Source organism: Mesoplodon mirus (assembly GCF_964341445.2).
Source record: "Mesoplodon mirus genome assembly, chromosome: 2".
Taxonomy (NCBI): domain Eukaryota; kingdom Metazoa; phylum Chordata; class Mammalia; order Artiodactyla; family Ziphiidae; genus Mesoplodon; species Mesoplodon mirus.
The window spans coordinates 69,781,672-69,794,192 of record NC_138977.1 but is presented as its reverse complement, the minus strand read 5'-3'; positions in this window follow the sequence as shown (position 1 = coordinate 69,794,192).

Below are 12,521 nucleotides of genomic sequence, written 5' to 3'. Positions count from 1 at the left end.
ACATGGTTGTGGTCAGTCTCTGATTAAGAGCCAGCCACTTCACCATCAGCCTCTTATCACAGCACCAATTATACAGACTCAAAGCAATGTCTGTTTAGGGCTAGTTATTCTGGGAATGCCTTTTCGGAGGTGATACTCTGTGTGTGAATACAACTGAATAAACAGTCTTGTTTCATTTGGGAGCTCTCGACCATGGAGTTTTTTTCATTCATTCACTAGTTATTTCTTATTCACCTAATGTGGATCCACTCCATTTTCTTCAGGATTTTTTATTTAGCTTTTTTTCTCTTCAAATATCTGTCATTTGGACTTGCCTTAAATTCACATTGTGCAGATCTGTTTACAACTAAGCATGCCTCCTTCCTCCTTTCCAGCTCTGTATAAATAATCATATACATCCATCAAGTCTCAGCTAAAATATTTCTCTCTCAATGAAGTCTCCTGTATATTCCTAAGTTTTTAATTTCTTGGTGGTTCCATTCCCACAGATCCCAGTGCTCTGTGGCCTTAGGAGCCCATCCACCCTCCTCTTCTCATAATAATTCTGAAATATATTGAAGATCCTGCCATTGTTACAGCACTAGAAATGATTTATGAAATCAAAATATGTTCATACCATGAATGTATTAATGCTATGTAGGCTCTCCCAGGAAGGCAGGAGTGGTTTTAATTGAAAAATTGGAACTGAAAGTCTTTTAAAACAGAAATGGAAAGGAATGCCTTCTAACTAAAAAATGGTATCTACTGAATGCCTACAGTATTTATAACATGTAATGGTGAAATATCTTCTAGCATTACCTTAAAAGTCAGCAATAAATCAAGAATACCCTCTATTACTATTTCTATTCATATTGCCCTGGAAGTTTGTGGTAGTATACTAATATTAGGTTGAACCACATGAAATTGATGATATTCAAGTATTTTTGAATATCCTAACAACCTAATGTAAAAAAGAGAAAGAGAAGATATAAAATTTTAGAATATATTTATATGTCTATGAATCAATAAGAAAAAGACAACCCAACAGAAGAAGAAAAATGGGCAAAATATATCTATACACAGAAGAAGAAATCCAAATTCCTCTCTCCAAAAAGAAGAAGGAGATGGAGATGGAGAAGGAGAAGGAGATGGAGAAGGAGAAGGAGATGGAGATGGAGATGGAGAAGAAAGGGAAGGGGGAGAGGGAGGGGAGGGGAGGAGGAGAAGATTCTCAATCTCAGTAATCAAGCAAATGTAAATTAAAACAATGAGATTATTTCCTACTTATTGAAGTGTTAAAAGTTATCAACTGGTAAGAAACGATGCATATCTAGAGAAAATAAAATCGTACATTGCTAGTGGGAGTTCAAATTGATAAATCAGTTTAGAGAACGATTCGTCAAGTCCTAATAAAGTTCAAAATATGCATATTCTGTCACCCAGCAATTTCAGTTCTAGCCTGGAGAACATCTGGTGTGAATATGTACAAGAGATACATGCAAGCCTCTTCATTTAAACTGGTTTGGTTTGTAATAACCAAAAAGGGGGAACAAATGGACCACTGCTCAGGAAGGGAATGGTTGGATATATTGTGACTTATGCATCCAATGGCATACCACCACAAGGAGGTTTAAACTGACCACTTAGATCTACACGCATCAACACAGGATATGGCTAAAGATTTGAAACTGTATCCTTTGAACAATAGAGAGTTCAAAGGACTTTAAATAGCAATCATGAGATGCCTAAAATTTGTTTCTGGAGATGAACCATTTTGTTTTGTGGATGTTCTGTGGAAAGAACTGGGATGTTGGAGAGTGGATAGTGTTAGTCCTGGGATGTTAAGAGCATGGATAAACCCAGAGGAAACCTACTTGTACCTACGGCAGGATTGGAATTTATAAATTGGGTTGACCAATCTTATATGAAATCAGATCTCATCGGAGAACAAGTTACTGTTGGGCGTACCCACTGTCCATTTGTTTTTGGAAATGTAAACGGAGGTTATTGAGCAGTAACTATTAACTGAGATAACTGCTGAGAAACATTATGTAAACTACAAAGGGCTGTGCACATGCCAAGGGGTTTGGTCTTATTATGCAAATAATCAGCCAGAATTTCCTTCCCAGAGAGAGCAGATCTTTGACAAGGCCCCTTCAGCTCTCACCTAGCAGCTCCTGTAGAAAAGTACCTTACCCCAGCAGGTTGGACTCAATTAAGGAATGTTGGCAGCTGTCTCTGGAGCCTAGCAAACAAGCTGTGTTTTTTTTTGTTTTTGCCAAATGCATCATTAATTGCCTAGGTAAAAGAACAAGGCCAATTTAAGTCTCCAATTCCACCAGGAAGCCTTAGGGCTTTGCATGAGAAGTGCATGACATGGGCTTCAGTTTCAGGAGCTTAGCCCTGCTTACTGCTCACCATTTCTAACCGAAGGCAAATACTCCAAATCAGATTAATTAACTTAGTCCTGGGAGAGCCTGAGGGTTGTTAATGATTCTGTCCCTTGCATGAAGAAGAAGAAGAAGAAGAAGAAGAGGAAGAAAATCTAAAGAAGCAAGGCAGTTTCTGAAGTGGAAGGACAAGGGGAAATGAATCAGGCAATTTTTTTTGTTTGTTTTTTCTGTGCTCTGAAGCAGGCAAGTTCTGCGAGACATTTAAAAGACCTGTTGCCAACTTACCTGCATTTTTTCCCCCTGTTGCGGAATTGGAGAGTTTTCCTTTTTGATTCACTGCCCTTTCCAGAAGCAGCCTATTACCTTGGGAACACTGGGTATCATGTGGCTGAAAATGGCGCAGAGTTCTTGCAAATGACTGTCAAGATTAGAGTGTCTCTGAAGACGTCTTGGTGGAGCAGTGGGAAGGGTACTTATCAGCAGGACAAGGGGCTATGGAGAGTAGGGGTCTTGCAGCTTCACTGCTGAAAAACCTGGTCAGTTCTGGTCAGATGGCTCTGCCTAGAAGAATAAATGCCCCTAACCAGAGCCTGTTGCTTTAGGGCTAGACTCTTCCTATAAGAGAGCTAACCCACTTTCTCTATCCAGTTTTTTTTTTTTTTTAACTGAAGATTTTTATTTTATTTTTATTTATTTATTTGCCATGCTGTGCAGCATGTGGGATCTCAGTTCCCCAACCAGGGGTTGAACATGCGCTCCTGCAGTGGAAGCACAGAGTCTTAACCATGGGACCACCAGGGAAGTCCTCTCTCCAGTTCTTTATTCCACTGTCGTCCTAATAATTTAGAGCTCTGCATGCTATTCTCTGCTACAGAAAACTATGACAGAAACCAGCAAAGATCAGGATTCTTGGTGTAACATTGAATTCCCTAATCTCTTCTTTCCCAGAAAGGATAACAGATATGATTTTTGTGGCCCAAACACAGGCATCTTTAGGCTGCTGGGCTGGGTGGAATGGTGGGAAACATTTGGATCTTTTAGTTATTAGGTCTCATGTTACACAAGTTTAATCTTTTGGTCTTAAATGGTATTTACTGAGTGCTTTTACTTGAAGGTTTGACTAATTTAAGAGTGAAGAGTGCAGCTAAGCTTCCTCTGGCCAGTTCTCAATTGCCAAAAGTAAAAACACGAGTAAATGATAGCGGTGAGCCATTTAATGTTAGGCTTTGCAATGTTAGTCGGAGCCTGAGTACGAGGCACTCATGAGCTGGTGAAAAAACAGGCACAGAGACCAGCCTGGTATGCATCGCTCCAAGGGCTGTCATGAACTACAGGCACAGTGGCCCTGAGGGCATTGTTTGGGTATTGAGGCCTTCTTGGCTGGCAGTGTAAGTTCTCTGAAATATGTGGAGTTCTTAACATAGGAATGGAAGATAAGATCATAGGTGAATATGTCTGGTCTGGTTTGGCCTGTTATGTGGGAAGATATTTGCCAAAGATAAACTATGTGTTGCTTTCCCAATAATAAATCTGTGAGACCCCCTACCCCCCACAACCCCTTCTCTTGTAATGAGTGCCCAGTACCATTGCTCTAATTGTCAGCAAAGTTTCAACTTCCTTGGCATCAGCAGCAAATGGAGGCATTTTAACAGGGCCATGGCTAGACAGAGATTAAAATTCAGGGCACCTGCTCTCATGGAGTTTTCAGTTTGTTTGGAGAGAGAGGATGAAGGAAGGGATATGGTGAAGGATGAAGAGACTGGTCATTTTAGAGTATTTACAATGTTCTGAACACCATAGTAGGTGCACTAGTACATTATCTCACTGGGCCCACAGGTGGTTATATAATAATACCCATTCTACAGATTAGGAAACTGAGGGTGAGAAAGGTGAGCAATGTGCCCAAAGTGACCCAGCCTGGAGGTATGGCATGGCCAGAATTTGAAGCAGGATCTGCTGTATTAAAGTCTTGTTCTTATCACTGTTCTACACTAACCTTTGCATAATTTGACTGATGATAGATCACCCATATCTTTTAGCAAATGGGTCATGAGAAAGTATCCTAGCTGGGTTCCCAGGAGGGTGCAGAGAGGTGTGGCCTGTACGGAGGTGGGCCTTGTCTGGAGAAGCCCTTTGGGAGCAGGGAAGGTGGACGCTGAGAGATGAATTTGGAGAGGCTGGCAAGAATGTGGAGAGGCAGCAGCATTTAGACCTTCCCCATAGGACTTCATTAGTTTAGAAAACCATAGGGCAGAGCCCTGTGACCTAGAGCAGCAGGAGAGGCAGAGTGACTTGTGGGGTGGAAGGAAGTGGAAGGAGGAGAAGAGAAGGGGTGATAGGGAACCACCGGGGTGGGGGTGTTTAGAAGAGGAGAGAAGGGAAGTCAGGGGTGGGGAGAGAGGAAGGACAGGGGAGGGATATAAATGAAGAAGGGGAGGAGGAGGGAAGAGTGAAAGCAAAAGGAAATAACAGTAACAACAACCACAACAAAAAGAACACAAGAGAGAAAGAAGAAAGAAAGAGGGCAGAAGACCAGAGCCTGCAGTCCTTGCTGCTTCAAGCTTCAGTGGTGATCCAGCACATCCCTGCCTGCTGGCAAGAGCATCCTCCTTTGCCAGTGAACTTGAAGGCATCACTTCTTTAGCTGTGTTTGTAACCCTTTGAGAGTTTCAACTCAGGGCTGAAAGGATGAATGCTATTCTGACCAGAGCTAACCTCCTTCTAGGGAAATGCTAAGTGAAGTTCAGCTTCTGTTCCAGAGGTATCATGACCGAGAACCTTCTCCTTTCAGGCTCAGCCCAGTGCATCTGAGTGTCCAGGCCAGCACTCACCCAGCCAGGTGCATAGCAGGTGGGCTGGACATTTCATCTGGCTGCCCAGGACATGACAGTTCTTACATTTGCCTAAATCCCCAGCACCAGCAGGTTGCTGTGCTTGGACCTTGATGAGTCTGCTGGATATTTGACCTAAGTGCCAGGCTGATCCAGCTCGCTGGGTGAACACACTGCATGGCAGCTGCCAGTCCAAGGTCCTGGCGAGTGTCCTGACAGAAACTTGTACGTTCCCCAGAGGCAGGATTTTACTGCTGGGAGACATCTGTGGTTGTTCACCCCCTTCCCTGTCAATACTTCCTTTCACGCCAGGTCTGATGCCTAGGGACACTGACAGTTGCTGAAGGTCCAAGCCATCCCCTTCCCTCTGGGCTCACTGTGGAGTGGGGAAGCTGCCTATCTCCTTAGCCTAATCTTACAGCAGAACAGAAACGAAAACAGAACTACAGCCTAAAACACTGTATCTCCCCTTTCTTCTTGCCTCTTCCTATCTGGGGGAAACGTGGGAAATATAGCTGGTGAGGTATGCAGAGGTTACCTTGGGAATGGGGGAGTGTAGGGCTCTAATTGTAACTAAGCATTATTCTGTAAAAGTATGAGGAATTAGTGAAAGATCATAAAGTGGGAAGTGCCAGGATTGGACTATGGTTCAGAGTTCTGACAGCAAGTGTTGTAGACATATGGGAGGAAGGAGAGAGAACAGCAGGGCAAGAGCCAGAGAAAAGGCTGTGGCTACCGTCCATGTGGCATTGGGCAGTGAGCATGGCTTGAGACATGTGATCGGGGTAAGAGGCCCTTTGAACTTTGCTCTGCTCCTTCAGCCCGCTGTTCAGGAGCTGGGGCAGAGGTTCTCACCCCTCCCTCCCCCGCCCACAGAGTGTCCAGCAAGCTATTTCTTGCTTTGTGGGTGCTGGATATTCTAGAAATAAAACCTGGGACTGTCCACATCAGATAAAGTGTGTGCTGCTTTAGTCATCTTGTATAAAATGTACTCCCCCTAAAGCTTTAAACAAAAATATTTATTATTTCATAGTTTCTGAGGGTTGGGGATCTGGGAGTAGATTAGCTGAGAGGCTCTGGCTCAGTCTCTCATGAGGTTGAAGTCAGCCTCCAGGCTGGGGGGCAGTCATCTCCAAGTTCAGCTGGAGGCAGATCTGCTTCCAAGATGGCACAGGTGGTTGTTGGCAGGAGGCCTCAGTTCCTTGCCACGTCGACCTCTCCACTGACTTCCTGAGTTCCTCATGACAGGACAGCTGGTTTCTCCCAGATTGAGGAATGTGAGAGAGAGAGAGAAAGACAGACAGAGAGAACATGGCAGAAGATGCAGCCTTTTACAGCCTATCTTGCAAGTCACACACCACCATGTCTGCCATATTCTATGGTCATATAGACCAACCCTGGTACAATGTGTGTGTGTGTGTGTGTGTGTGTGTGTAACTACATACAGGTATGAATACTATGGGGCAGGAATCACCTGGGGTCATTTTGAAGGCTGGTTATCTGGGGTTGGAGAGAAGCCTATGACATAGATATCTGTCCCTCCCTCCTGGCAGGCAGCAGGTGAGGGGCTAAATACAGATGAGGTGAAGTCCACTCTGCCAAAAGGAGGCTGGATGGGCCGGATGTAGGTGGCAGGGTCTTCTACCAGCTCCCACAGCTCTTGGGAACCTGCATAGTGTCCCTCTCAAGTCTCTTTGTTGGATCTCCACACTTGGTTTCCCTATCCTTCTGTGGCCAGCGTCCTCAGATGAAACCCTCAGGGACCCAGCCCTGGCCCAGTAACCACTCTCACTGTTTCTCCTCTCCCCCATTCTCTGACATCTTTTTTACCTTAGGAAAATTCCTGTTGTTTTGATTTTCTTCAGAACTTCTCTATCTACTTTATTCTCTTCCTTCTCTCCTCAACCCTATTCTTCTCAATTTCTTTTGTAAGAGATCCTGAAGGCCAGTGAAACCCAGAACCCAGTCATTAATAACAAAAAAAACTAATTTATCTTTTCTCAAGGGGACAGGAGAGTGCAATCCTCAATATCTCCCAGGAGATGAGAGGGTATAGCTACATTCAGTCCTTCAAGTGCATCAGGAAAAGGGAGCTCCCTTTTGTTTCCTGATTGAAAGGGCTCACGGACTCTATTCTGCTGTGGAGGGCTAAGGGAGGCAAGGGAGAGGGAGGAGTTAGCAATACATCCAAGGAGCTGAAATTGAGAGTACCAAAGGCATAAGGAAAGTCAGGAGAAGCAGTTTGGGGAGAGAAACCAATGATTCAATTTGCATATTCTGAACTGGAAATGGGGAAAGTTAGCATGTGGTTGGTGATGCTGAAGATTTCTTGGGACAACGGATTTGGAGATGTGTTTAGAGGCCGTGGTGGTATAATGAGCTCGGTGCTTCAACTGTACAACTCAGCCTGAGCTCTTACTATAGTCTACCACCCTGAAATAAGCCCCCATTCTGTGCCAAGTCCCGGATCAGGTGCAGTCATTGCCCGTGTGAGGGGCTCTTGTCTCAGTGAGAGAGGTTGACTTGTATAGATGCAGGGGACTCTTGACTGCTGTGGGTGCTGTGATAGGCATGTAAATAATGTCCTCTTGGAGATTTTGGGGGAGGGTGAGAGAATAACTGCCAGGGAAGGTTTAAAGAGTCTCTGCCATCTGAGATAATCCAGACAAATATCCAGTGGAGGGCAAGCTTAGTTTCCATTACTGCTGTTGAACTAGGCTTCTCTGTGACCCATTGGTGGCCCAGAATGAAAGTCAACCCCATTATTTCCCATATATTTTTGTTTTTCCGGGAGATCATAGGGAATGAAAACTACTGCCCAAATAGTAGTCTATAGATCTACTCATAGGTGCCCACAACTTCAAGTAACTCAGACTGTCAGACTCTACCTTCCTTCTCAGATTTTGGAGCCGTTTCATCATCATTGGCTCAGAATCCCTGGGCCTTGTTGAATTATTACCTCCTTCCATTTTCCCTTGACTGCTCTCTTCTTGAATTGCCTCATCTAATCCTATCATGAAGTTTTTTTTTTTCCTTTAAGTTATTTGTATGCTAATGAAAGAAAATCTGTAAATGAGAATAGTTTTTTCCCCTCTGTTTTGTTTTAACAGATGATTATTTTTCCTGTTTGGGCTTGAACAGAGAAAAGCTCAGAAAGGCTCTTGTTGAAAAATTCATTTTTTTCTTTTTTTTTGCTGGTAATAAGAGCCACATTGCAAGAAATAATAAGCCCAGCTGTAGCCATTGTTCAGATCATGGCAGAGGCAGCAATACTCCTTTCCCCAACTCTTACTTTCTTTTCCTGCCCTTTGAGCAACCTTCCATGAGCCTGCTGTGATTTATAGATGCTGAAATAGACTTTTAAAATCCCATAGGAATGAGCCCCCTTCCCCATCTAGCACAACAAAGGACCTTTTCCCCCAGGTCTTGTCAGAAGATAGTATCCTGGGTCCCAATCTGGACCCTGCTGGTCTTTGGGGATGCTGTTGGCCATTCAGTCCCTGACATAGCCATTTTGGTCTTGGGTTCTTACTGCAGGCATCCTTTTACCAATTTTTTCCTCTTCAGTAGCTACATAGAGACATAATATGTTGCTGTCCAGTTTTCCCTGCCTGTGATAAATCACTCTAGACTCAAGGGAAGGAAAGAGTGACAACTTCAAGCAAGACCTCCAGGTTATCTCTAACAGATATTGTACTTCCTTTAAGACCCAATTCACATGACACGTCCTCTTTGAAGTCCACCTGATCACCAGCAAGTAGGTTAATATTGCCTTAAATGGGTCTGTACATCTCTTGATGAACATACTGATCACACTGTATTGTCATTCTCTTTTAATATATGTCTATTTAGTCAAACAAGATCCACAGAATTGGAACACATTTAGAAGCAGACCTGGTATCCCCTTTTTGCTTCAACCAGAGTCCCTAACCCAGCACTTGGCTGAGGGTTTGTGCTTATTAAGTATTTTTGGATGAACCAATGAGCTTTGAAAGACCATGAACATACACTCTTTCTACTTTTCTTCCTTTTTTTTTTTTCCTGGCCTTGGATGGAAGTTCCACATGTGTGGTACAATCTTACACCATTTACTTTCTCTCCTGGTAATGAAGATTCTATTTGTGAAATCTCCATGACTTCAGTGCTGACTAAACCCCAACAGAAAAGCTGTTTGAAGAGCTCAGAGCCTGACTATGGGCTGGGAGCCCCAGACTCCCACTGAGTAAAAAATGTTTCAGCTGTTGTCATTGTTTGTGATAGGTTAGTGGCTCTTTGATTTTATGGTCCCTTTAAGGATACTTAACTTGTGTTACCAGAGGGGTCATTTGCAAACCACAGCAGACCAATGAACAGGGAATCTACTAGCTGTAGACCTCTTAGTTGATACTCCCCACACAGAAGATGAGCTAAGTGTTCTTGTTCTCAGGTTATGAGACAAGAATCCAATCAGCTTATTCAGTGCTGACATTCTCCCCTTGGGTGTCACCTGGGTCTAGAGACAACAAGACTGACACTGGAGACACCTGTAGTGCTAGCACTTGGAAGGAAATGTGATTTATTTTCTCCAGTTCTATGGCTTTGAGGTTTAGAGTACTTGTAAGACTTGTAAAGTAGTTCCTAGCTGTTAGAAGTCAAACCATTTAGCTGAGAAGTTAGGTAAATTATCTTGTAGAGGATCAGCCAGAGTTCCCATCCAGGAAACAATCTTGTGGGCAATTTGATGGAAGACATTATGGTTAAAAGCATGTACTTTCTCTCAGAGACTTGAATTCATATTCTGATTAGGTTACATACTGGCTGTGAGACCACGACTTCACCTCTGTGAGCCTTGATTTCACTGTCTGCTAAGAATAAATAATATTAACATCTATCTCAGGATGCTATTTTGTTTTTTTGTTTTTTTGTTTTGCGGTATGCGGGCCTTTCACTGTTGCGGCCTCTCCCGTTGCGGAGCACAGGCTTCGGACACGCAGGCTCAGCGGCCATGGCTCACGGGCCCAGCCGCTCCGCGGCATGTGGGATCTTCCCAGACCAGGGCATGAACCCGTGTCCCCTGCATCGGCAGGTGGACTCCCAACCACTGCACCACCAGGGAAGCCCCAGGATGCTATTTTGAAGATTCAATGAAGTGCTGTATGAAACTTAGCCCTGGCACATAGTAGGCTCAAAAAAAGATGATGTTGATGTTGATGATGAGGATGAGGATGAGGATGAGGATGAGCTGGCCTCCAGCTTTCCCCAATCTTGGAACCAGTTGTGCACCTGGAATCAGTTCCAGCTGGTAGACAAAACCACAAATTTGTTATTGCCATTTCAGTGTTTACTTTTCAAATCTTTGAGAATTTTATAGAATAATACCCAATTGACATCAATGTGTTTATTTCCACAATATCACTCCATCGTCCCCAAACTCATGAAAGAGTTTTTCATGTTCATTTTACATGTGAGGCAACTGAGGCTCAGAGAGGTCAAGCTGTCACACAATGTGGATGAGGCAGAGTCAGGAGTAAGTCTCAGATTTTGTGAGCTCAGGTCTCCTACTTGGGCAGTTTACTGTTTTTTGTTCATAAAGTGAAGGGGAAGATGTGACGATGATCCACTCTGTAGTATAAATAACTGATATCTGCTAAAGGTGCTACACTTCCTACTAAAATCATAGGTTCCACAGTGACAAAGTTAGGAACAAAATGTTCCCTGCCTTTGGGAAACTCTTAGGCACTTACCTAACCTGTGATGCTCTAAGAAATTTCAACTTCTGATCCACAGACAAGTGAGAAGTGTATATGTCACAGCAGTTTGGAGAGGGTAGTGGTTAATGTAATCTTTGTGTGTATATGTGTTTTTTTGAAGTATAGTTGATTTACAATGTGTTCACTTCAGTTGTACAGCACAGTGGTTCAGTATATATATATATATATATATATATATATATATATATACACATACATATATATGTAAATTGTATACATATAATTTATATATATTCTTTTTCAAATTCTTTTCTCTTATAGATTATTACAAATATCAAGTATAGTTCCCTGTGCTATATATTAGGTCCTTGTTGGTTATCTATTTCATATATAGTAGTGTGTACATGTTAATCCCAATCTCCTAATTTATCCCTCCCCCACCCCTTTCCCCTTTGGTAACCATAACTTTGTTTTCTATTTCTGTTTTGTAAATAAATTTGTATATTTTTTTTCAGATTCCACATATAAGTGATATCACATGATATTTGTCTTTCTCTGTCTGGTTTATTTCACTTACTGTGATAATCTCTAGGTCCATCCACGTCACTGCAAGTGACATTATTTCGTTCTTTTTTTATGGCTGAGTAATATTCTATTGTGTACATATACCACATCTTCTTTACCCATTCAGCTGTTGATGGACACTTAGCTTCCATGTTTTGGCTGTTGTATATAGTGTTTCAGTGAACGTTGGGGTGCATGCATCTTTTTGAATTATAGTTTTCTGTAGATATATGCTAGGAGTTCATGTAATCTTGGTTCATGTAATCTTGAAGACTCTGTGTGGGTCAGTTTGCTGGAGCTAAATGTTATGATTCCTAACAGAGCTGGAGTGGAGACAGGAATAAAGATAGGTGGCAGCAGCCTGACATAGTACTAGGGTGATTTCTGTCATGGACATTCCCTGGGTCTCCATACTCAACATGGTCCACGTGTATCCTGGGGATTCAGGCATCCTGAGTCAGAGAAGATTAAAATGAGGAGTCTTCTGGGCAGACTCAGGGAACTGTGGCTGACATATCTGTTCCAAGAAATTCCCTGCATGCCTGTAGACTATGGCTTTTCACACTATGCTTGAATGCACACACACTCACACTCATGCACACACACCTATCCATATATACCAAGCTTGGTTTCCTTGGTCCCTTGTGAAGGGGCATTTCACTGTCTTTGCCATCATCACTGGATTTCTTCATTGCTTCCTCGAGCCTCTTCTTTCCAGGTCTCCTTGGTGTCTCCATCGCACAGCTCCATTTGTGACCTTGAATTTCACAGGTTGTCTCTGCTCTGGCCTTGCTGTGATTGCTCCTTCCATCCCGTGTGGTTGCTGTCCCCCTTCATCATCAGAGACCCCTGTCAGAGTCTACCTGTTTTAGGTGCTGAAGCCACTTAAGTCCTGACTTTGGAATAAGGGGCTGCTCTCCCTCAGCACAGATCCATCTCCTGGTGGTTTCAGCTCATTTTTTATTTCTCGCAAGCTAGATGGTTACAGCATGACCTCCACTATGTTCTCCACCCCCTGCTTATTAAGATATTTCCCAGGAAAGTACAAAAAGGTTGTGATGCAT